The sequence below is a fragment of the Ischnura elegans genome, chromosome 9, assembly GCF_921293095.1.
Source record: "Ischnura elegans chromosome 9, ioIscEleg1.1, whole genome shotgun sequence".
Lineage (NCBI taxonomy): Eukaryota > Metazoa > Arthropoda > Insecta > Odonata > Coenagrionidae > Ischnura > Ischnura elegans.
In genome coordinates this window covers 28,020,744-28,044,804 of record NC_060254.1, presented here as the reverse complement: position 1 = coordinate 28,044,804, position 24,061 = coordinate 28,020,744, and the positions used below count along the sequence as shown (strand labels likewise).

At 37.8% G+C, this 24,061-nt stretch overlaps 1 protein-coding gene across 2 annotated transcripts in view; it reads left to right on the top strand.

The window, feature by feature from the left end:
* The first annotated feature begins 19,070 nt into the window (after window positions 1-19,070).
* LOC124164899 (flocculation protein FLO11-like) overlaps window positions 19,071-24,061 on the top strand; it is a 69,775-nt gene continuing 64,784 nt past the window's right edge. Inside the window, exon 1 of one of the 2 annotated variants that reach the window (XM_046542126.1) lies at window positions 19,071-19,228. The gene's annotated coding sequence lies outside the window, so the exon portion shown is untranslated. The remainder of the gene's footprint in view (window positions 19,229-24,061) is intronic. The other variant, XM_046542125.1, reaches the window with a different exon arrangement.

Genomic DNA, 24,061 nt, shown 5'->3' with positions numbered 1-24,061 from the left:
GCAATCGAGTGAAGTTGACATAAAGAGCTTAGGGAGGCTGTTTATAGTGAAGGTACGTCACTAAAAGTCATTGGAAAGTTGTAGAACTTATTTAGCTCTTAACTTCCAGGTCACGACAAGTTGAAACAGTATACCGGTGGATGCGCGAGTCAGCTCAATTAACAAACTCTTTTATTTAGAATCTGTCTTTTATGTGATATTCTCGTATCATTTCATAAACCCACGCAATAGGGTGGTTTCCTATTTTTTATTGCCAAAATCGAAAGATTATTACTCCTGGAGTAAGTATTTCACACTTTTAGATTATTAAATGACGATATCTATTTTTCGCGATTAAATGAAAAGTGAAAATTTTTAAGCGCGCGAAAAAGCGACGGCTAAGTATGAATGCTGGGAAAAGCCCGTGTGGAGCCTGGCTGCTGCTGTGTGAGGCCACCTGGGTGCGAGGCTATGAACGCCGCTACGATGCAGGTTGCTTGCTGCCGAACATGGCGGTAGCGTAGAGTACCCTGATGGCAGGTAGCGCTTGGCTTAAATAAGGATTATTAATACCCTATGAAACGAAGGAAACTTTCCGACCATAGGTAGTTTTAATAGGTAATTATAAAGATATGTTTCCCTGAGCCCTGTGCCTCATGCATGCATTGGTAATCTCAGACGATGTAAAAGCCCTGACTACTCGTATAGCAACTAGGTCCCTGTGACGTCACGTGGAGTGGTGTCGTATGGGCGCCAATCTGGCCTTTTTCAAATGAGGTCAAAATTGACCATTGACATTCGTCTAAACTGGGATTTCTAAAACCTAAACTTTTTATATTATGAATACAGTAATGGTGGGTAACGAATCCCAATCAATACCTTTCGTTTTCTTTGATGAAGGAAGCTATTCTATTGAACAAGAGCCTAGAGCGAGTATCAACAATACGATTGCACAAACTCACCCATTTTGAGACGACTCATTTCAGACGATTACAAACGCACATTTTCCTTTTAACTTAACTATTTAATGTCCTTAAAAATCCAAAGTGTTAAATAAAATTCCGGATAGGCTCAATACTCTAGAAAAATGGTACCTAGCTGCATATTGTATCCAAAAATATTTGAGTTTCCATAGCTAAGTAAGTAAGAAGTTGCGACCACATGTTTATGGACAAAAAATGCATAATATTGTCTCCCCTTCCACCTCCTGAAGTATTGCAGATTCCACCAGAAACTCCCTGTATAATTGACAACTTAGAATTTCATAGCATTATTTTCTCATAAGCATTTTATAACCGTGCTTCGATCACTGCTTGGGATTGAGAAATTAAAAAACGCTACCTTTATTATTACCATTCCATGTGTTTTTTTTTTCAATTATTATTTCAAATATATGCATTTTTGTACTAAGGGAGCTAGAAAAAATATTTTTAGGGCTTTTGGAAGAGCTAGTGATTGGATTTATTCCTTTCTATCTTCTTTTCTTTACAAGCAATTAGCATATTTAATTTGTAGAGAGCACTAAAAATGAAAGAAACTTCAGTGTATATTATGATAATACACATCAAACACCTACAGGCTTTTTTCGTATCAATAAATCACATTTATTTTACGTATAGCTTTTTGTATTCTACAACCCCAACTCAATAATGAGGTAGGCTTTGATAATATCACAATTATAGAGTTTTTGAAGCATTTAAATCGAACTTTTTTTAAAAAAAGATAATTTGTACTATGTCGCTTTGAAATTTTGTACTTTTGCAGCAATAAAAGTCGTAGAAGACCGCAAGGTTCATAAAAAAGTGAGGTTATAAGAATATTTTACTATGAAACTTTTCAGTTAAAAATCAGCTCCGGCTCCTGGGAGGGAAAGACTCCGGAAATCTCACGCTTCTCCACTCCGTAGATGTACTACCTGTACTCTAGCTAACCCCCGACCCCGGAAAGAGCCCGGGGAATGCCATAAGGTCAAAGGGAAAGTGATAAGGCGAGTTAAAAAAAAGAAAATGGGGAAGAGGACACTTCTGGGCCAAGCGTATGAGAAACTGGAGGGGCAGAGTGAGAAGGTAAGGATGAGAAAAAAATTATAAGACGGGGAGAGGTGGAGGCGAAGGGAGAGAAAATAATAATAATGATGAAGAAAAAATATGGCAAGCACCTACCTACCCTTCTCTCGTGTGGTAGAGGGGTAGGTTTTGAGTTGGAGTGGATCGTGTAGCGAGCGAGGTTGGATGAAGATGTAGTGAAAGGAAGGAGTGAATATATGTAAGAAAAATATTTATATACATATTATATATGTATATATATGAACATACATATGCATATATATGCTTTTTCTTGAACGTAGTGAGTGAAACTGCTGCTTTTAAAGCTCCAAATTATATTTTTTCCGTGTGAGTTTTTCTTTTTGTGTATTTGTATCTGTTTTAGTGATAGTGACTCGCTTTCGAACCATTTATATATAAAATATTTGTATTATATATATAATATATTTGTGTCTATATACAACCTTGTAAAAACTCATGCTTGAGTAAGCTGTTCCAATAATTCCATGTACCATATTGTGGAATAATTATATATATTATTATTATATATATACACACACACACAACGTTTTGGAAAAATGAGGAAAAACCACTGACTTTTCCCGTTTTAGCGATAACGACTCGCTAATATATGTATATATAAAATATATATGTATATAAAAAAGAGGGTTTGAGGGTAAAAAAAATTTCCGAGCGGTAAAAAAGGGGTGGTGAACGTAGGGGCATTTGTGTTTTGTCGACGAGGAGTTTGGCGTGGAAAGCGGCGCCGCGGAGAAAGGCATGGAAGGGGTGGAGGGAAAAAAATTGGGGGGCGGAGGGGAAGGTGAGAATGGTGGGGGGATGGAGAGGGGTGATGGAGGGGAGGGCAGTGCGATCTGCGCGCCTCCCTGAATCGATTTGGCGAGAAACGGAGTTGATCCGGTCAGACGGGGTAAGTCATACTCCCTTTCTCGCTCTTCCATCTAACCTCCTCGCATGCTTTTTTTCCTTTCTATATTCTCACCACAAAAACGCGCATGAAAAAGTAAAACCGTGTTTCTAGGTCTACTAGATACCCCGGAACTTAAGACGCACTGTGATAATTCTGGTTAGATTTTATGTAAAATACTTGGATACGGAGTTTCGCGAAGTGCCGTGCTGAGCGGCATAGATTTATCGCGTAAACCAGCCTTTATACAATAAATTTGTAATATTTTGTTAGAATTACACTCACACAGAGAGTAGAATACTTTTCCTGGACTAAGGCAAAAGAGATTTATTATCAAAAATTGTTCAAAAGGAAACCATTTACTTGGTGAAGCAGCTTGCGTTGGTTAATGTTGGAGTTTACTCCTCTGCCCATTAGAGGCTGGCTGATTCTTGAGCAAATTTTGAGCAAAACAAAGTGCGTCCTAAAGGTAGGGAAATACGGTATATATTTTCCAAAACCAGAGTGTTACGACCTCTTTTTAATTTTTTTCAATTGATGTTTCGTTCATTTTTTCGTCGACCTTCTCTCCTCCCCAAGTTATCGGGTTGTTCTCAAGCTAATCTCCTTCCCCTCCTCCAAATTAGCCTATATCCCCCCAACCCAAAACACAAGCGACCTTCCGTACCGGTGCGTAGTGTGTTAGAGGTTATTTTCGCTTGTTTTTAAAGGAAACGCCCGTGGAGTAGACGGCTGTGTATGCAAACGAGTCGCTCCCAAGGCCACCAGAGTGAGGAATGCTTCGCGGGGGAGACATCACGCGTCTCGCCCGGGAATCGAACCGGGATTTCATGCCGTGTACTTTAGGCGATTGTTAGGGCTCCTTAATATTCACCGAGTTTTTATAGCTTCATTTCTTTTGCATTTTTCACGCTATTTTAAGTATTTATGACGTTTCTTGTTATTTTTTCCATTATGACACCTCTATCACATTAAATAACAGTAACCAATAATGAGATCGAATTTGCATTTACGAAAGTCTAGGAGCACTACTGAATAAACTTAGCTCATTGTTTAGCCTATGCTTCCATTTGGAGATCGTAAATATTTAGAGGATTGCATTATTGCGAATGATATTATTTATTCTCGTGAGCTCGCAGTGTTAATTTTGCTTGAAGAAACCAAAATTACATATATGCATACATAGCTACTGGTGCTTAGAGGAATAACGCGTGAATTAGAGAGCAGTGTATGTAGCCAAGTCTCTCCCAGTGGTGAAAAGATGAGGAATTTCGATTTGAGGAGAATTCTTAGGTCTCGATCGGAATTCTTATCAGTATTTCTGGCCTGGTTCTTGAACATGCTAAGTTATGTACCGAATTATCTTCCTTGTATGATAAGGCTTTGATTCTTGTATGTACAAGAGATAATGTGGCTGATGTTATGTTCCCTTGTCAACACGCAGTATTTTTTTTTTAAGTAACGAAAACCCACCTGATGGGTGGTATCATAGGTAGCCCTTGATGGTTTTAGAAATTACAATTGGATTACAAATCTGTGTATGTAGTTAAATCCCTTCCATTGGCAGGATAGCGAGTAATTTTGTGCTGATATATCAAATGCCTTGACCGGGATGCGAACTACGATTTTGCTCGAAGAACCTCAACTAGTTAAGCTATGAGTTGAGATGCCTCCTTTCTGTATGCATGATTAGATTGTCTAGAGGAATAGGTTATTGTGAATAGGGTGGTATCCTATTATTTTTTATTGCCTACATCGAAAGATTATTACTCCTGGAGAACGCATTTCACAATTGTAGATTTTTAAATGATGATATCTATTTTTCGCGATTAAATAAAAAGTGAAAATTTTCAAGCGCGCGAAAACGCGACGGCTAAGTATGAATGCCGGGAAAAAGCCCGTGTGACGTCATTCTGGTTCCCGCTGCCGCAAAGTGAGGTGACCTTGGGGCGAGGACATGTGCGCCGCTAGGCGCAGGCTGCTGATGCAGGCTGCTAGCAGGTATCAGAGTACCCTGCTAGTGGGTAGCGCTTGGCTTAATTTTGGATTATTAATACCTTATCAAACGAGGGAAACTTTCCGACCATAGCCAGTTTTAATAGGTGATAATTAAGACATGTTTCCCCGAGCTCTGTGCCTCATGCATGCATTGGTAATCTCAGACGATGTAAAACTCCTATCTACTCGTATAGAAACTAGGTCCCTGTGACGTCACGTGAAGTGGCATCGCATGGGTGCCAATCTGGCCTTTTTCAAATGCAGTTAAAATTGAACATTGCCATTCGTCTGAACTGTGATTTCTAAAACCAATTAATTTGTACATATTATGAATACACTAACGGTGGGTAACGAATCGCAATCAATGCCTTTCGTTTTCTTTGATGAAGGAAACTACCCTATTACATCATGGATGTTGGATATTTTTCTTTTCCATAAAGTAATTATAATTCACTAGGGAGAAAAAAATATTGTTTGCTCCACTCAGGGTGGTAGTTGGCATCTCTGTTGTCAGCCTTATCACTGCAGGAAGTCCTCGTTCATTAGACAGCCTTATATGTATATGCGTTTTGAGTGCAAGAGGCAAAACATTGAAAAACATTTTAAAGAAGAGATGCCATGCATCAGTACCGGGGTTCGAAACAATTTTTCTTGAACTAAACACGATTTTTAGCGTTTTAAATTCTGCCCTCCCATGTGGAACCCTTTTTTGTTAATAGTAATATTGCGTATGGCTTGCAGCCCGATGTAATACTACCCTTTCAATTAATAAAAATGCTAATTAGCTCAATAAAGTACTAGAAGGCTGCCTATCCTTCCTAGTCGCCCGCAAATGCACTAGAGGAAGAAATTTTGCATTAGGAGATTTCCATCCATCTTGACCGGGATTCGAACTAAGATATCGCGCCTAGTGCTTGAAATTATTGGCTTGCTAGGACATTTAATCTCCATTCAGTAGAACTTTACTCGACTTAACTTGGAGATGAAAATCTGAAATGAGCGTATGGTGGTACTAAATAATCAAAAGCAATGAATTTCTCCTTAAGAAAGTCATTCGCTTAGTAAAGCTTAAATTTATTTAAAGCAATGGCATTTTCTAGGCTAATATAATCTTTTATCAACGCTCATATAATCTACTGAAAGAATTTTTTTATGGATTTCATAAATAATGCATGTTCTCAGTTATGATTGATGGATTTTTTCACCAATTGCTATGCGTCATAACAAGCCAAGTGAGGCTACGCAAAGTTGTTGAAAACCGGGTCTAGGCTTGGTCTTTACATTGGGAGCTTTTAGAAGCCTCTGATTGCTCGGATTAATGGAATATTGTCGGTGACATTTAAAAAGTTTCGCAGCACGAAGTATTTATATCCCCTCTGGCAATAAGTAAATCTTTTAGGAGATGGAATCAATGTTAGTTTTACACAATTAGAAGAAACGCCCAGACACCCGTGGACTAAACAACCGAACATTATTCAAACTTCCAGCGGCACAGAAAAGCAAATTTTTATTCGGAAGAGATATCGTGCTTAAGGACTAAGCTTAAGACCAGTGTTATCACCTGGTTAGAAACTCTTTGAAGGGACTACGTAGAGTATTGTGCGCGATGCTTTCATTCATTACACTCAGGACTGTTTCAAATTTTTCATGCATGTATGGGCTGCTTTGAATTTTTCGAGGATCTTCTCGGTACATTAGGGCTTATTTTCATTCGTATTTTAGGGAAACCCATGGAACTGTGCTCATTAAAGAGTTCTTTAAAATAAATATTATTGTTTTTCATAATGTGAATATTACTTGATAAAACAATAAAAATGACTTATGCATGTCTTTATCATAATTCATGTGTGTGTAATTCAAAATATCCTGAAAATACCTATTTTCTTTAATTTACGGCTTAGGATCGAAAAAGACCCCGGGTGGATTTCACGTAAGTATTGAGTAGGTGTAGGCCAAGGGTTAACTAATCCGCAACGTGAATTTAGGATATACTTCGAGATGACATCTAATATCAGGTCTGTGCATAAAATGATTGAAATTCATTCCATTTCAAATGAGTTGCTTTCGTAGCTAAGAAGGTCTTATTCGCATAGTAGGGGTTATTTTCATATTTTTTAAGAAAAAAAGCGTTCGTCCATGCATAGTTTTGTATTTAACAAAGGCCTCCTCAAAGATAAATAAATGCAAGCGATTTTATGCATCTCTACCGGGACTCTAACCAATTCGTATCAAGTACTAATTATGAAATCCACAGAAATATCTCTGCTTCTTAAATAGAGTATTTGACATTTTGAGCACCCAGATTCCAATTCATATGGATCCATCAGGGTTTAATGATGACTATGGTAGCTAAACTGGTGTAATCTTTAAACCCAAAATTCTGAGACTGCTTCAAAGAGAGGTCAACTTGAATGATTTTTATGCAATTTTTTTTAATTCATATTGCTATTTCTTTAATCAAAATGTATATATATTCTCGGGTATAGAAAATTCTTGTAGCTGGTAAAAGTTATATCCCTTTCAAAATAGTAATTGACCTCCATCCGGAATTCGTTTTTCGTGACATTTATAATTAAAATTACCGCTCGTGTTGGTATGAAATATTCATTAGAATAGCAGTGTGCAAATGGCAGTCATCGTGTCTGCATCTATGTACTTCCCAGCGCATCTACCACCTAAATTGTGTTTGGTAGAAATATTCATAAACTAACATGAGATTTAGTAAATATGGCATTGTTTCGCTATGTCCGTTGCAAACAATTGTCCGTTACTGCGAATAGCTTGGGCTCCCGCCATTCCAGAATCCCTCTAGTAATAACAAAGATTCAAGGAACTGTGAAAACTTATGGATATGGTATTTACAACATAAAGAAGTTCTATGTCTCCCTTCGTTTACATCTTTCTCATCACGGTATATTACGTCTGTGTGTTTTGGCCCAGTTCTGACTTAGAAACTGACATAAGATTCACAAAAGTTGGCACTTCTTACAAAGCCTTTCGCATTCATTTTTTCATTGTTGTTGTTAGTTTAGGGTGATGTCATTCTTGCGTCACTCTCTACATAACAAAGAGTCAGGGAAAAGTGATAGGTGAGGCATGAGTCAAATAACTACACATTCTGAGACCATGCGTCCATCAGAATATACTGGTGTAGAAACTAGAAAATCTCCCTTTTTGAAATATACTACTCCCACTAGTCTCCCTGTGTATACGTCTTCCGTATTATGGTGAATTAAGTATTTGTGTTTTGGCCCAGCTCCGACTTCGAAACTGACGTGAAGCTGGCACTTTTTGCAATGCCTTTCGCAAACATGTTTTCATTGTTGTGGTTATTTTAGGTTACTGCCATTCTTGCGTCACTCTCTTCATAACAAAGACTCAAGGAATACTGACAGGTGTGGCATAACATAAATAATTACACCTTCAGAGACCGCAAGTCCATGAGAACATACAGGTGTAAAACGTCTCCATCTTTGAAATATTACACAAGTCTCCCTGTGTTTACGTCTTCCGCATTATGGTGAATTACGTTTGTGTGCTTTGGCCCGGCTATAACTTCCCAGCATCCTTCTTTCGTTTCCTGGTGCGCATAACTCTATTTTCACAGCATCACTGGAGAAGATCTAAATCTGGCCTTAACACAGTGTCGATGATGGCGGGAAAAACGAGCGAACGGCGTTTATTTTGGTCTGCGGTTGGCGCCTTCTTTTTTTCCTCAGTCTCACACGTTCTCCCTTACGCTCTCCGGGATGGTGCGCTTCATTTGAAAAAAAAGAGAAAGTAGCCTTCCGTAGTAGGGATTCTCCCAAATTTCTCATCGCTTCTACAATTTAATTAGCGCATGCGTTGTTCTACTTTCCTCCCGCCAGGGTGTCTGTTTTTTTCTCAAATTGTTCTCTAATTTTTCTAATTTACCATGAATTTATATTATGAAAAATTACTTTAAAGTTCAATTATCCTGTCGGGTGACAATATCAATTGGTTGTACCCTTTTCAACGCATGAAATACAAGTAGAAAAACACTCTTGCATAGAAATTAAAAGAAACCTCACCCAAAACAGATTAAACAGAGAATCTCACAATCCAATTATATTTAACCTTTTCAATAATACCTTCTAGTGTTGCAGTAAAAAAAAAGGCTTCTAAAATTATTTCTGGTAGACCGTTCCTATCCCCAACCCACCGATTCAGAAAAAAATACTTAACACCTGCTTCGGAGTGTTTAATTTCTGATCAAAATTGCACCCCTTCTTTGATGTTATTGCTCACGTTAAATTTTATTAAACCCTACAGTCTTCGGCCATATTTAATAATATGTGCGATCTGTAATTTCTACTCAAAAATCAGTCACAATCCAATTCCTTCGTGTTACTCTTTCTCCATGTTTTTCTTCCATCTTTCGAACTATAATTTAACTTATTTTTGCTACTTTGTAGCATATGTACAACAAATTTAGTCATCTTTGGTCTATATTTTCAAATGAGCAATAAGATGCCATGTCAAAAAAGTATCATTTACAAGATTCCTGTTTTTATTCCTTTCATTTAATATTTTTTCTATACTTGTGAGTTTATTTTGGGTTTCTAAGTTGGCCAAAAACTATTCCTACTGTTTTGAAATTGAAAGTTTTAATTTTCTTATTTCACCTTCTATGGTCAACTCTTGAACTAATACTGTATTTACTTCTCTTCAGTATCAAAGAAGCTCATTGGTTCCAAGATATATTTTCCCCAGTAAATTATAAGTATATGATAGTTTCTATTGTAATTTTTTTACGGTTCTGATAGCATAAGTTCTATTCTAATATGTAATAATCACTAGAAAAAATTCGATATCGTTGGATTTATTTTTTTATGTCATTTTCTCTTCCAATCCGATAATATATAATTGTATTTTTTCCGTTTTCATCATTTCAAATATCATTTATAAACGTCTGCTTAATTCGTATTTTTCAATGAACTTATCTAACGAGAAATCCCTAATATCTGAACAACCAGAAACTTTTTTCCTATCTTAAGGTGAGAAAAAAATGCCTTTTATATCCAACGGCTTCAACGATCATTCTTTCATTGACAATATACTTTTTCGGGGAATTTTCCAGCTATCAAAATAAAAAAGACTATAATTTTTCTTACCACTGTGAATGTGAGTCATTGTTCATCATTTTATTCGGCCATCAAATCGTTCCGGCTCTTTCATATGTCATGGTAGCTTTATTGAAAAAAATGATGCGTTTGTATGAAGCGAAGCGATTCATCCATTTAGCTCGAGACTTACAGGGGAGAGTGTCCAATCTGAAAAAGGGTTCTCTTCACGATGTGATATTGGGCCGGGTTGAAGTAGTGAAATGGCCCCACTACACAACTGGAGGGTCGGGTATTTATAAATCGGAATTTAAAAATTACTATATTTATGTCTATTATCGAAGTATTCCAACGGTTGAGGTAGGTTTTCTTGGAATTTTTTTCAAATTACTACGGCACTTCTCCCCTCCCATATTAGACTTCCTCCTTTCATTAACAACTAAGCCTAATCCCTTTCGTCATATATCTACACTTAAATAAATATGTATAAAGTAGCAGACCACACGGCGTTGGTCGGAAAGTACTGAGAGACTTGGGAAACTTGGGGCTTGGAATTCATGGTCATAAAAAATTTCTATGTCATCTCATTGAGCTGGTCAATAAGTGTGCCTGTCCGGCAGGATGCCCAATCGCAGAAGTTGTATGACGTGACGTAACAAACGGTAAAGGGAAAAAGACTCGACGCGTCGAATGCAACCGAAAGTAACACTATAGGGTTAGGGGGCATGAGATGAGCCTATGCACTAACTTTGGTTGCAATCTGCATATGAAAACGCATAATGGACAAACAAACAGACAACCTCTTTTATGTAAATAAGTACTACAATCTTCTCTCCATCCCTTCAACCCTACGTGCTTCCACCTAAAATATTTTTAACACCCCTTCCTAATCCTTTATCTATCCAAACCCTCTGTTTCGACCTTACCTCAGCCAGATTCTTTCTCTCCTCGCCCACCATGCCCACCACTTCGTCAAATCCTCTTCCTCCCAGTCCACTTGACCTTCTCCACTCTCCATCACGACCACATTTCTAACTCTTAGTGTTTGCTCTCGTCGTACTTCTTTACATTACACGTTTCCGTGCCGTAAATCGCAGTACTCCAAATCGGACTCTTTAGCTTTAAACTAGCTAACTAGCCATTTTTTTGAATTCTTGCAAAACTACCCTCTCATCAAATTCTTTCCTATTCATAAGCATCTCTTTGTTCCAACGAAATTTCGCTTCTGCTATCATTACCGCCGTGTCCGTTTTCCTCTAATTTGGCGCCAAAATAGTTTAACTGATCCAATTCTTCTATATTGTGACCGCCTACTTTGATCTTGAGTCTCACAGACTTCCTTCGCGATCCTTTGTAAAGCCTTTGCAAACCAAACTTTGGTCTTTCTGTAATTAATCGTTCTAGTAATTGATTTGATTATTCAAGTATCCAACCGATTGACGTAGGTTTCCATGGAGTACTTATGACGCATTGTGGCATCCTCCTTTTCCTAGTATTTTCCTCTTCAAATAATTGATTATCATTTGAAAAAGGAAAATTTTAAAATGTATTCAAATAACATATTAAGGATGAAAACAAATAGGGAAAGAATAAATATAAAAGGTACAGTGTCCGGCGTGATACGGTGGAAATCTTTGATATTTAGCTTATTAAAACGACTTGTCTGTTTCCACACTTTTATTTTCACCGACCATGGTTTCGGCAACTTATGCCAATATCATTATGTGCCTTGATAATGGCACAAGTTGCCGAAACCATGGTTGGTGAATATAAAAGAGTGTGGAAACAGACAAGTTGTTTTAATAAGCTGAACGAACAAATACCCGGAAGATAATGAATAATATATTTATATTCGCCTAAGTAACCACTATGTATCAGTGAAATCCCGCGTGTTTCACAGATTCGGGGAAGAAGGACGACGACCCTCTTCTAAGGGCATAAAGTGGTCGCATCGGATTTTCAAAGCTAAGGCATTTACGAGGGGGGAAATTCGATACTAGTGGGGAGGAACAAGGGGAGTTGGAGAAGTATATATTTCTCTCTCACACACACATTCCCTCTCTCTCTCTCGAGTTCAATTCTGCGAAATGCCATTTTCATACCCTGAACCCTGTCGAATCATTCCCATCACCCACTCGCGGACCCTCATCCCACCTCAAAATCCTTTCGTCTCACTCAGGGTCATCCCTGGCTCGAGGGTGGCGGGGATACCCTTTTTTCCCAACCCCACAATCCCGAAAGGGACAGCCAGAGACTACCAGTCAGGATCCCAGGAAACACCTCCCTCTTGTTGGAAGTGGTTGAAAAAATAAAAATGTACCCTCTTCACTTCATCGCGCTTGAAAAAAGGTGTTTCTTAGGAATGCCGTTTGCCATAAAGTATTTATTTAATATTACGATTATATTTATTTTTAGGATTATATTAGGAAGTGGCTGAAAATAAAAATGAACCGTCTTCACATCATCGCGCTTGAAGAAATGGTGTTTTTAAGGAAAGACGTTTTCGTTAAAGTATTTTCTTTAATATTAGGATTATTTTTATTTATTTTTATTGGCAGACACAAGAGTAAATATTCATTTTACGATTTTTTCTTCGTTTTTCTTCAACGTAAATTAGTAAGCTACACAACAAATAAAATGCTTCAAAGCGAATAAAAGACAATTCTCTAATGCATCACGAAATTGAGCCTAAAGAAAGTTACAGCACACAAGAAGTTGCTATTGATAAACAAAAATGTTAAAATGTGATTCTGGCGCAATAGAAATTTATATGTAACAGATCGTTGTGTGTTTGCATGGAATAAAATCATTCGTATGTAACAGCTAAAATATTGTTAAATCGATTTCTTTTTCTATATATAATACCTATCAGACCTATACTCCAAGACGCTATTCATCGTTAAATATTTTTAACATTCATCGTTACGCAATTCCGCATTCCTCCATAGGTTTCTTCGGTTCACCAGTTTGTAAAACAAGGCGTGGTGCGTAATGAATTATGGGCGTTTTCTGCTAATATACTGTTCCTGAGTGGAAATTAAGAAGATAGCTTTAGCGTTGTCAAAGTGGTAGATCAGAATAAAAATGTAATCGCAAACGAAAACGATTGAATGAAATTTCAACCAGATATGTGGGGTTGATAAGCTTAAGAGTACAAGTGATTTTTTTAAACAGAACTAGGCACAAAAATTGATGGCATAAATATACCAAAACTTAGTGGAAAAAGTATTCAAGTGAGTCTTTGTCCTGTGCTGAAATCGAGTGGAAATTCAAATGCACTGCTATTTATCTAATTTATTTCGCTTATTTTCGTTACCTAATTACTGTACCTAACTCTTGTTTGGAAAAAAAATCATTTGTACCGATTGGCTTCTCACCCCCTCTTATTCTTTGAATTTGAGAGCATATAAGCTGTTACTAGCGTCTATCTGCCCCTTAGTGACTCTCATCCCAGTCCTTACATTTCTAATACTACCGCGTGTTTATTCGTGGTAAGGTTTGTATCAAGTAAGCAGAAGGGCCTCCCTTGGTATTTCTCCGGGAGTTCGTGGACTTTGAAGTGGTTTCCTGGGTATTGCATGGATATGGATGAGCCTCCCACTCACTACCGACCGGCCTTATTCCCATCATCAAGCGTCCCTTTAGCGGAGACCCATCCCAGTCCAATTCTACCTCCGGCATAAACCTTCGTCCTTCCACCCACCAGTGGGGCACAATCCGTCCCTAATTTCCGACTACCAAACGAGAATGTCGATTATGTCCGGGCAAAAATGAGAATATCGAGTACCATCCGGGTTTTTTATTTTTAAACTTCACCCTCTCAGCTTTGAATCACATTTTTTTGGGGGATCGGGTTGTTGTGATGGCTAGCGTTGGCTTCCCACGCCGTGAGTCCAGGTTCAAATCCTGACGGTGACATAGTTTTTTTTTTAAAGAATGCCCGATCCCTGCTTGAGAGCTGTGCACTGTTTTATGTAATATGTATGTATTGTATGTAATGTGTATGTAATATTTCTAATCCTGCCGCGTGAATGGCGGTGAAATATACTAGAATTTCCATGAGAAAAATTCCCTGGACCGGGAATTTTTTCTCACGGCGATTCTTGTATGTTTCACAGCTGTATGTACTTCATGTACATTGATACATTTTAAAAGTGTCAACACTTCGTTAAACGTCTTGTTTGTCATCATTAAAACGTGTTATTCCTGCTTTTACAGGATTCACTTCGATTTCTCATAATGCCGAGTACCATCCGCGTTTTTTTTTGTTTCATCTTTTTTAGCCTTTTATTAATTTTTTTTAGCCTATTAAATTTTTTGGGGGAATCGGGTAGTGGCTGGTGTTGGCTTCTCACGCCGTGAGTCTGGGTTCGAATCCCGGCTGTTGCATAGATGTTTTTAGAGACTGCCCAATCTCTGCTTTAATGCATTGTGAAGGGTACTTAAAGTACAGCACTGCTTCTGTTGATACATTTTATAAGCGTAAACGTTTCGTAAAACGGCATTTTTGTCATCATTAGGACGTTTTATCCCTGCTCCATCAGGATTCACACCGATTTCTCCGAAAATCGAGTATTATCCGGGTTTTTATTTTAAAATTTCACCTTTTTAGCCCTAAATCAAAATGTTTTGGGGGATTGGTTTTTTGTGATTGCTAGTGTTGGCTTCCCACGCCGTGGATCCAGGTTCAAATTCCGGCGAGGGCGTAGATTATTTAGAGGCTTGCTTGAGTGTAATGATACAAACAGCTGGATTAATTTTCCGCACTTTTTAATTTACTCAACCGGTTTTAATGTGTACACGTCATTATCAAGAGACAGATCTGGATAATGATGTGTAATCATTGACTATTTTGCAAAAACTTTTCTCGGGTTTTCCACCGGTTGATGTCGTCCATGTCTCCCGACGTTTCGATCCGCGACTTGCTGATCATCCTCAGGGGATCTTCCGAAGATCCGGTGGAAAACCCGAGAAACTTTCCTGCAACTGATACGCGGGAAAACCTAAGATCATACTTTGACTATTTTTTTAGCAAATTACAAAGTGTGGAAAATTACTACAGCTGTTGATATCAATACTGTGGATGAATTTCCATAAAGTGAACTCGTCAGCAATCAGCCTTCTTGAGTGCATTGTGGAGAGCACTTCAAGTACAGCACTGCGCCCAATGACATTTCGCAAAAGCGTCAACGTTTCGAAAAACGACCTCTTTGTCATCATTAGGAGGTTTTATCCCTCCTCTCTTTCAGGATTCATACCGATGTTGAGAAGTGATTTTTTTTATTTCAGGGACCATCCGATAAGGTAGCTTGTCCCCCTGGCCATTTGAATACATTTTGGCCTCATTAAGCCTTCATAACGCATTTTATTACCTATCTCCAAGTGTTTCTTAGTGGAAATCCCCTGCACATGTTGAAATTATTGAAATGCAAGTGAATCCCGGTAACCTCTTTGACAGTGAGGTCCCAATAGCCTCCTAAGCGGCAGAAACTATTACATTAGCCCATTCAAGGATATTTTCTTCATTGATACTGAGTTCTGCCAAAGCTAACTTTTGTGGATGCTCCTATACAAAGTGCCCTCAGTTTACCATAAGCCTGGCTTCAATGGTTCGGCTGGTCTCCCCCACATATACTCCAACGCATTCACTCGGAATCTGATACACCCCTGGGGTCTTCAGACCGGTGCGATATTTTTTCTTAACCAAGTGATAGGCAATTAAGATGGGTTTATATGGATCTTTCTAATGCAATAATTCTTTTTGGCACTGTACTTCACACCACGTGCTTTGCAAAAGCATTACATGGGGAAAAATATTTTTAACCAAATCATGTTTTATTTTACCAATGGAATATGACTTCCAATAAAGCATTTATTAATTGAGAACTTAAAAATTAGCCCTATGACGAATCTAAATTTTATATTTTTATTTTTTTGCGGTTATTAAAATAAAACGAGCATTACATAAGTTTTTATCAAAAATGCACGTATATTACGGTATGAATCAACATTTTTTTGTATGCATTGAGATAAAATCGCCATGTAAGCAAGCACAAAAATTCGAAATTTGAAATGCAATTTTTAAAAAGCCTAATATTTGTGTTCACTATCTGTTGAATTACAGTTTGAAGAACCTATTTTGAAATTTTCATAAACAAATTATGCATTTAATTTCTTTGACCAACCTCCTAGTTTTATAAACTCTAACATTACGCACACCTTTATTTCTACAATTTATCCTCTCTTTCCTTATTAGGATTACCTAAATTACTAAAATTTTATGGTGAAGAAATTATTACCATAATTTTTTATTTTCGAATGCGATAATGTATGAAAAATGAAGAGATCTTTATTTTATAGCTTTTCGATCCATCGTTTACTTCTCGATCTATAAGCGGTAAAAGGTCTTAATCCTTTTGCAGGTAAGGTGATGACGTCACCGACTCTCTCCGAGTGGCTCACCACCACTCTGAGGTCTCGCTCATCCAGCTCATGAGGATCGTAGTTGTAGACACTCTAGTGAGCCACTCTTGCCGTAAAGTTTCGTATCCCCCAGAACGAGTTAACAAACCAAAACTCCAATGACGTCACCCACTCCTGAAAAGTGGGTGGTAACTTTCGCATCTTATCAATTTGCAGTTATGAGAAGATGGCTTATTTTGTTTTTTTTTTCAGGATACTTTTTTTCCGCCAACACGTATCTTTTCCCATTAATCAACGAGACCTTTTAATAAATTACTATTTCAAGTGGGAGTGAAGGGTTCCATTTTTCGATTCATTTTTATTCTTTGCACACTTTGAGAATGCTACACCCGTGATCGTAGTTTGTTATAAGTGACATACCACTGCCCAAAATAATTGGGTTATTTTGTAAAACATGTAGTATGTTCTTTCTAACATAACCTCGGTTCATCGGTGATAGTAAATAAATTATCGTTTGACTAATTACATGTCAGAGAGTGTTGTGCAGTACATGCTACAGAGTGGGATCCAAACATTTTTATTATCCTTTGGGACATGTTTCACTTAAAGTAAATGTGATGTGAAAGCTTGCCTATTTTAAGAGCTATACGGACGTCTGCTCGGTTTATGTAGTAAATATAACTCAGTTAATTTGACCATAATTCTTGCATTAAGCAGAGAAAAAATGAATAAAAACTTGAGATAACTGAACATAATGGTGAGCAACCTTGCAATAGCCTCGTAATAGCGCAAAATAATAAAATCCTAACGTTGTCGCAAATATAATGCCCTCTTTTTCCCTGAACGTTTACTTTCAATTACAGATAGTGGTCTCGTTATTTCTATTTCACGGAAACGTATCCTTTATTAAAAGGGTGCATTAGTTACGAGCGAATTAGTGAGCATAATTCCATGTAAAATGTAATACCAAATGAGTATAGAAATGTGGACAGTGAAGGGGGCTTTTTCCTTTCTTTTAGTTGGCTTGATAATAGGGTTATAATTTTAAGCTAAATATCAGAGTAAGAACGATGAGGGTATTGTATGGTGGCAATATATTTAAAGCGTTTTCTCTTAGAAAATATTGGTTTAGGTGTAGAAAATATGGTTTCGGTACGTAGTCTTGGTTTAGAATATTGCATGCACTTAGGATGATTACGAAAACTCAGCGAAAAGAAATTGATTCTACTTTATTGTGTTTTTTGTATTCTTTACATGATTTCAAGTTTATGTTGGTCCAGGGTACTTGTTTGGGCACTGTGCAGAGGAGATAAAAGTTCAACAGCAGTGATAAATCATCGCTACTTGCTATGGTATTTTTACTGAATATTGAAGCACCTAATTACGATAATTTCCTTTTTTCGCATCACGGCGATCCAAATTGTTTTTTGATGCTAAATTAAATTACCACGGTACTATTTGTTAGCATGAGATTACTCGTAATATCGAGTGTACATCTATTGTGCGAATTTATATTTACGTAACGGTTAATCAAGGAAATATTATGGATTTTCATAACGATTTAAGCTTATTTGATGTGAAAGTTAAACGTTTACAGATGCAAACCTTGAGTGTCTCATTGATAGAAGTGGTTTATGTGCGTAATATTGAGGATTTTTTGGGGTTTTGTCCAATTATGGGTATTGTTGTAATAAATATTGAATCACTAAATTATTGGAAATATTTCACAGAATTTTGACAAAAACATGTATTTTTATTTTCTCCTTGATCCAAAATTTGTTTCAACACTAAACAAAACTATTTCGCCAGTCAGCAACGTCAATCGCCGAGGGGTTTTTTTCACACTGGCGTAAGCGTTTGTGGTTTTTGTAAGAATAATGCTTATAAACAGTAAATCATAAAATTTATGTTGCATATTGATGATGATTTTGAGTTCATATTTAGTCGATCCAAGTGTTTTCTGACGGAAAACTCTAAGTGCCTCACCGAAGAACGTGATTTATGTGCGTCATCTTGAGAATTTTATGGGTTATACCCAATTAGTATAGTAGTAATTAGTAGGTACGGGTATTATAGCAGCTAATATTAAAATACTACATTACTGGAAATATTACGTAGGATTTTGTCAACAACATGGTTGTTTTATTTTCTCGTTGATCGAACATCTGTCTCAACGCTAAACGGAGCTATCTCGCCAGTCAGTGAGGGTTTTTATACGATATCGTAAAATTTTGTGGTTTTGTGAGAAAAATACGTACAAATAGTCGAATTTATGTTACATATTGATGATGATTTTGCGTTAATTTTTCGTCGATCCAAGCGTTTTCAGATGCAAAACTGCGAGTGTCTCACCGGTGAACGTGGTTTTATGTGCGTAATCTCGAGTACTTGCACGGGTTTTGTCCGGACGCACGAGGAGAAAAAAAATAACAAATGAAAGGCTCCTTCCGTTCCCCTCCATCGCGACCCTTAACACACCCACTCCTCCACATCACTCTTTCGTTCCTTTTCTTCTCCCTCCCCTCCCTCCCCCTTCCACTACCTCCCTCGCCTTCCCCTCATCCCCCTCCCAAACCCGCCCCTACCTCCCCTAACCTGCTCGCGCTCAAGTTTAGTCTGTAGGCCACCAGTAGCGGCGCCAGGGTCGGCAGGCTACCCCGTTATGATCATCGATGTACGCTGGCGAGAGAAGTCGGCACCTCAAGCTCTGTCAACCGGGAAACGACTCCAAAGGGAACTGAAAACCAGTCTCATCTTCTCTCTCTCCTCTCGTACGTAAAAACAAATCAAAATTTATCCCGTGCACGTTTCCCGCCAATGTTTCAATGTGTTTGTGTGTATGTATATTTTTTATTATTTAACCCGGAATATATATGTATGCGAAGCATGTAGTATTCTGTATAGTAAAGGGATAGAAGCCTTCGCGGTTTTTCTGCCGAGTGTCGTATGATACCAAACAACCAGAACGACCTTAACCGGTTGATAGTAGCGTGAGCTTGGCCTTCATTCCTATACAGCTCCTTCCTCTTGGTCCAGGCAATTTAGTTCGCTTCGTCTCCAGGGAAGCTGTAATGAATGGATTGGTCTATGTGTTCCAAATCTGGCTTCGAATGTGTGTCCTTCGTTTTGTGTGTGACTCCATCGTTTATTTTTTGTAAACTCGTGTGTTCAACTGAATTAGTGAATGGACGATGTGGGAAAAATTTTGCGTGTGTGTATTTTTTTCATTATTTTTTTCATGCAGAGCTTTGTGACTTTATTTTCGATAGAATTTTTTCACGTTGGTGGGTTTAAGTTACGAACCTGTGAATTCTTTTGGTGGCTACAGATGCAAGCGAAGTAGCAACTCTGCTTTGTGTTACAGTGATCCCACCTCAGCGTTTTCCCATAGGAACCCTCCCTGACTATTCCTCGGTCTTCTCATTTTTGGTACGGTCCAATACGTGACGGATTGGAGTCCTTATTCTCTTAGTTATGTCTAACGTTAATGAGGGGTTACTTCTGTGCATCCTGGGAGGCGTTGTTCCCAATCGTTTGATCAAATCGTAGGCACCGGGGATTGATCAAATTAACGTGCAAAGCGATTAGTTTCCGTTTTAATCTCCGACGCCTAGTTCATCTCCCGCCCAAACACATGTATAACCCACATTCTTACACTCCGAAACCACCCACACTGTGTCAAATCTTCATTCCTTTTTTATTCGCCATCCAGGCGCTGCATTTTATATACTAATGCCCTGATTCCAGATTTCCCCACTAATGTCCTCACAGCCGGAGATTCGATTTATTATTTTTTTGGGATTTTTTTCAATTTTCAAATTGAATCCAAATGGCCACTCAAGTGCAAACCTTTTTATCACAAATCTTTGTCTACTCGTTCATCTTTTGTCAAAAAAATTTTCAGTTTTTTTTTGTTCAAACTCAACTCCCACACGTACCCGATCTTCCCCCTGGATCTGTCCCGTTTCCGTAACCCTCCCACGATCTCCCGGATTCAAATGAGCACTTCCGATCCATTTAGTCACTTTCCGAATCTAACGTTTCATCTCCGCCTCCGCCAAACGCAACGGTTTTTTTTTACTTTTCTTTTTTCTCATTTGCCTCGATCACGGTATTTTATTTTGCAGCATTCCATCGATATGAAATTGATTAAATATCAGTCAGCGTTTGCGCCCCACATTTCTTTGGCATGGATACCTTTGAAAGATGCCTCAAATCAAAAAATACGTCCGGAGCTGAGGTATAAATTGCTGATGCAAGGTAATCTGTGACTTTATTTTATTTTAGTTATTTTATAAATCCACCCAGGTGTAGGTTAAAAATATTCGTGAGGACGCGTGAAAATAAAAACACGTGAGGAATATTTTTCGGTAAGATTTTTACTGTGGATGACAAAATTCCGATTATATTTATTGTAATTTCATTTCATTAATATATTTGAGCTTAAAATCTAGGATATTTTTACCATATTATTCGTTCATATCTATCTTCTTCGTCAACTGCTCTTGCTATTTGCTTGAATATGTGTTAAAAACGGATTTATTAATCATCGTTTTAAATTCAGCACATTTGAATGTCTTGAAGTTACTATCCTCCCTCCATTTAGTATTGTAGATAGGTTTCGAAAATTTGGTTTGCCATTTAACCATTTCCCGGCAAGTAAGTCTAACTCCTATGTAAGATAACAGGTTAATATGACAATAATACACCGGAATGCATTTCAGAATTTTTACAAGCGTACTTTTTTGTCTCTCTAGAAAAAAAAACATAAAAAAGTACTTAAAGAATTTGAAGAAATTACACCTATATAATTCGTTTTTATGTTTACGGATTAAAGTGTATTTTTTTATTTCATTACCTGCATATTCATCTTAGTAGCACTATGCCTGTGTATGATTGAGTTATTCTGTAAGTATCGAGTAAATATTTTTAACCACTGAAATGAGTTAACAGTTAAATCGATTTTTAATTATCTTGGATTCTGTAAGAGGAAAAAGCGTCGTGTTTGTTGGAGTAGTGTGCAAAAAATGGCGAAGTATTTCGTCACGCCCAAATGACGTTTCGCCTTTTTTTCCGCCGAGGCAAACCTACCCACCCGAATCGAAGTGATTAAAATGTTACCATTCACTGACTCTATCGGCAAGTTGAGTTTTCAATAAGCACCTCCTATCGGATCGAATTCTCTTCCCTCAGCATCCATCCCTGGTCGCGTCCACCCACGCGCGTATCATTCATTGGTCCCGCCCCGATCTGAGGTCAGCATCGCCCAGTCATAAAAACGGATCAATTTTAATTGCTACGCAGTTGTAGGTATATGCGTTGACATAGGTAACGTGTTTCCTGATTGGTGGATTATGTGGGCGGTGGTTCAAAAATTAATTGATTTGTACGACCCGCTTTCACGTAAAAGCGATATATCGCTGATTTATTCATTCAAGAATTTTTCCATATCGGGCGATTTCCATATCGTATCTGTGAAATGCTACGAAAATTATTTGACGCATGTCTTCAAAAAGTTTATATTGTATGGATAAAAAACTTAATTGATTGATACGAACTGCTTTTCCGTAAATGATATATTCATTTATAAAATCGCTAAATAATTCATTCAACACCTCTTCCATATCGGGCGATTAGCCGCACATATCATGGGTGTGAAATACTACGAAAAGTGTTTGACCTATTTCCTCAAACAGTTTGTGTTCTATGGAATTCTAAATTTCTTTTTCCATCTTCTCATTTAATCATTCGAGGAATGTATCAAATCCTCATTCCTTTCAAAATAACAAATATATTCTACCCATTAACCAATTCTTTAGAGTCTCATATTTTGGATTGATACGACCCACCATCCTTTCATTCCGTAAAGCGATCCATACGAGTGATAAAAACATTAACGTGTGGAAAATATTGTAGCCCTTGTACCAAACATCCTTTACAGCTTGTATTCAGAAAGTTACTAAAGTCCTTTCATTCGTCGAAAAATTAATAATGTTGAATTATTAATCATTGATAGAATTTTCTTTCATTTCGAGTAAATATCTTCACATAGAGTAAACTCGTCAAGCCGTGAAGTTAAGCTTATAATTTTATTCACGAATTGGTGGTGTGTAAAAAAATATTCTAGTAGTATGACCCACTTTGTTATCAATTTTGTTTGGTCGTCATTGCAGTAGAAGAACCATTTGAATTTCAAAATTTGATAGTCATTGATATAATATTCTTTCATATCGGGTGAATATTCTGACTTAAATTGAAGCTTCCAAGCCGTGAAGTTAAGATTGTAATTTTATTCACCTACGGGTGTGTGTTGTGTGAAAAACTATTTGAGAAGTGTGACCCACTTCATTATTTACTTTGCTCTTTGGCCATGGCGGTTGTCGGGATATCCTGCTGTTTCCATTCTGCAACCTCCACTAAAGAAACCCTTTCCTACGTCATTTTTGTATTTAGACAGTTGTAGATTTACTAATGAATTTACTTCTATATTAATTATTTGTAGAATATTCTTTCATTGCCTTACGTGTAGTTAAACTATGAAGCCGTGAAATTCAGCTTGCGGTTTTATGCACGGTTACGTGGTGTGTATTAAAAAGTATTTGAGCAGTATGACCCAATTTTCTATTTATTTTGTTCTGTGACCATCACGCTTGTCGAGACATCTTGCTGTTTCTACTCTACAATCTCCACTAGAGAAACCCTTTCCTACTTTATTGATTGTATTCAGAGAGTTGTCAATTTACTAATAGCCTTGCATTCATCGAGAAAATTAAATAATTTCGATATGTTTATAATTCGTAGAATATTCTTTCATACTGGGTAAATATTCTGACTAATGGTGAAGCTTTCAAGCCGTGAAGTTAAGCTTGTAATTTTATTCACCTTCGGGTGTTGCGTGAAAAACTGTTTGAGTAGCATGACCCACTTTATTATTTATTTTGTTCCGTGGTCATGACGGTTGTCGAGACATCTTGCTGTTTCCCTTCTGCAATTTCCACTAGAGAAACCCTTTCCCACCCTTTCCCCTACGATTCCCCCTTCGACCGACCCTGCGACCCTTTTCAAAGAGAATCCTCCACCCGCTCCGATTCCCTTTGTGTGAGGGCGCCTCCTCCCCACCCCACCCTTACCCCTCCCGACTAGCGCCCTTACCCCATATTCGCCCTAGTCCTCTCTCCTATCTCCCGGTCGCCTACTTTCCTAGTGCTCCCTATGAAACGGCGCTAGTGGGGCACACGGGGCCGTTTTCTAGGTCAGACGAACAAACCTGCTCCCCCGTGACCTCAATTGAACGTAAGAGCTCCATTTACCTCCGACCCAGCACCCAATACCCCACTTTCCCTCTGAAGAGCGTCTGTCTACTGACATTTTAATCTCTGGCCCTATGTTTCATTAAAAAATCATCCTGAGAAATACCTGAACGATACTATATGCGAGCAGCTGAAATTTTGTTCCTGCAGTAATTTGGCAACCGTGTCAAACCGGCGATGGATCATTGATTGATAAGGTCAAACCTTGTGTCATTCGAGTATTTGACAGCCATGTCTAAGGGAAAATTATTACTGATTAATTTGGTATTCCTCGTCTATTTTTTCATGAATTTG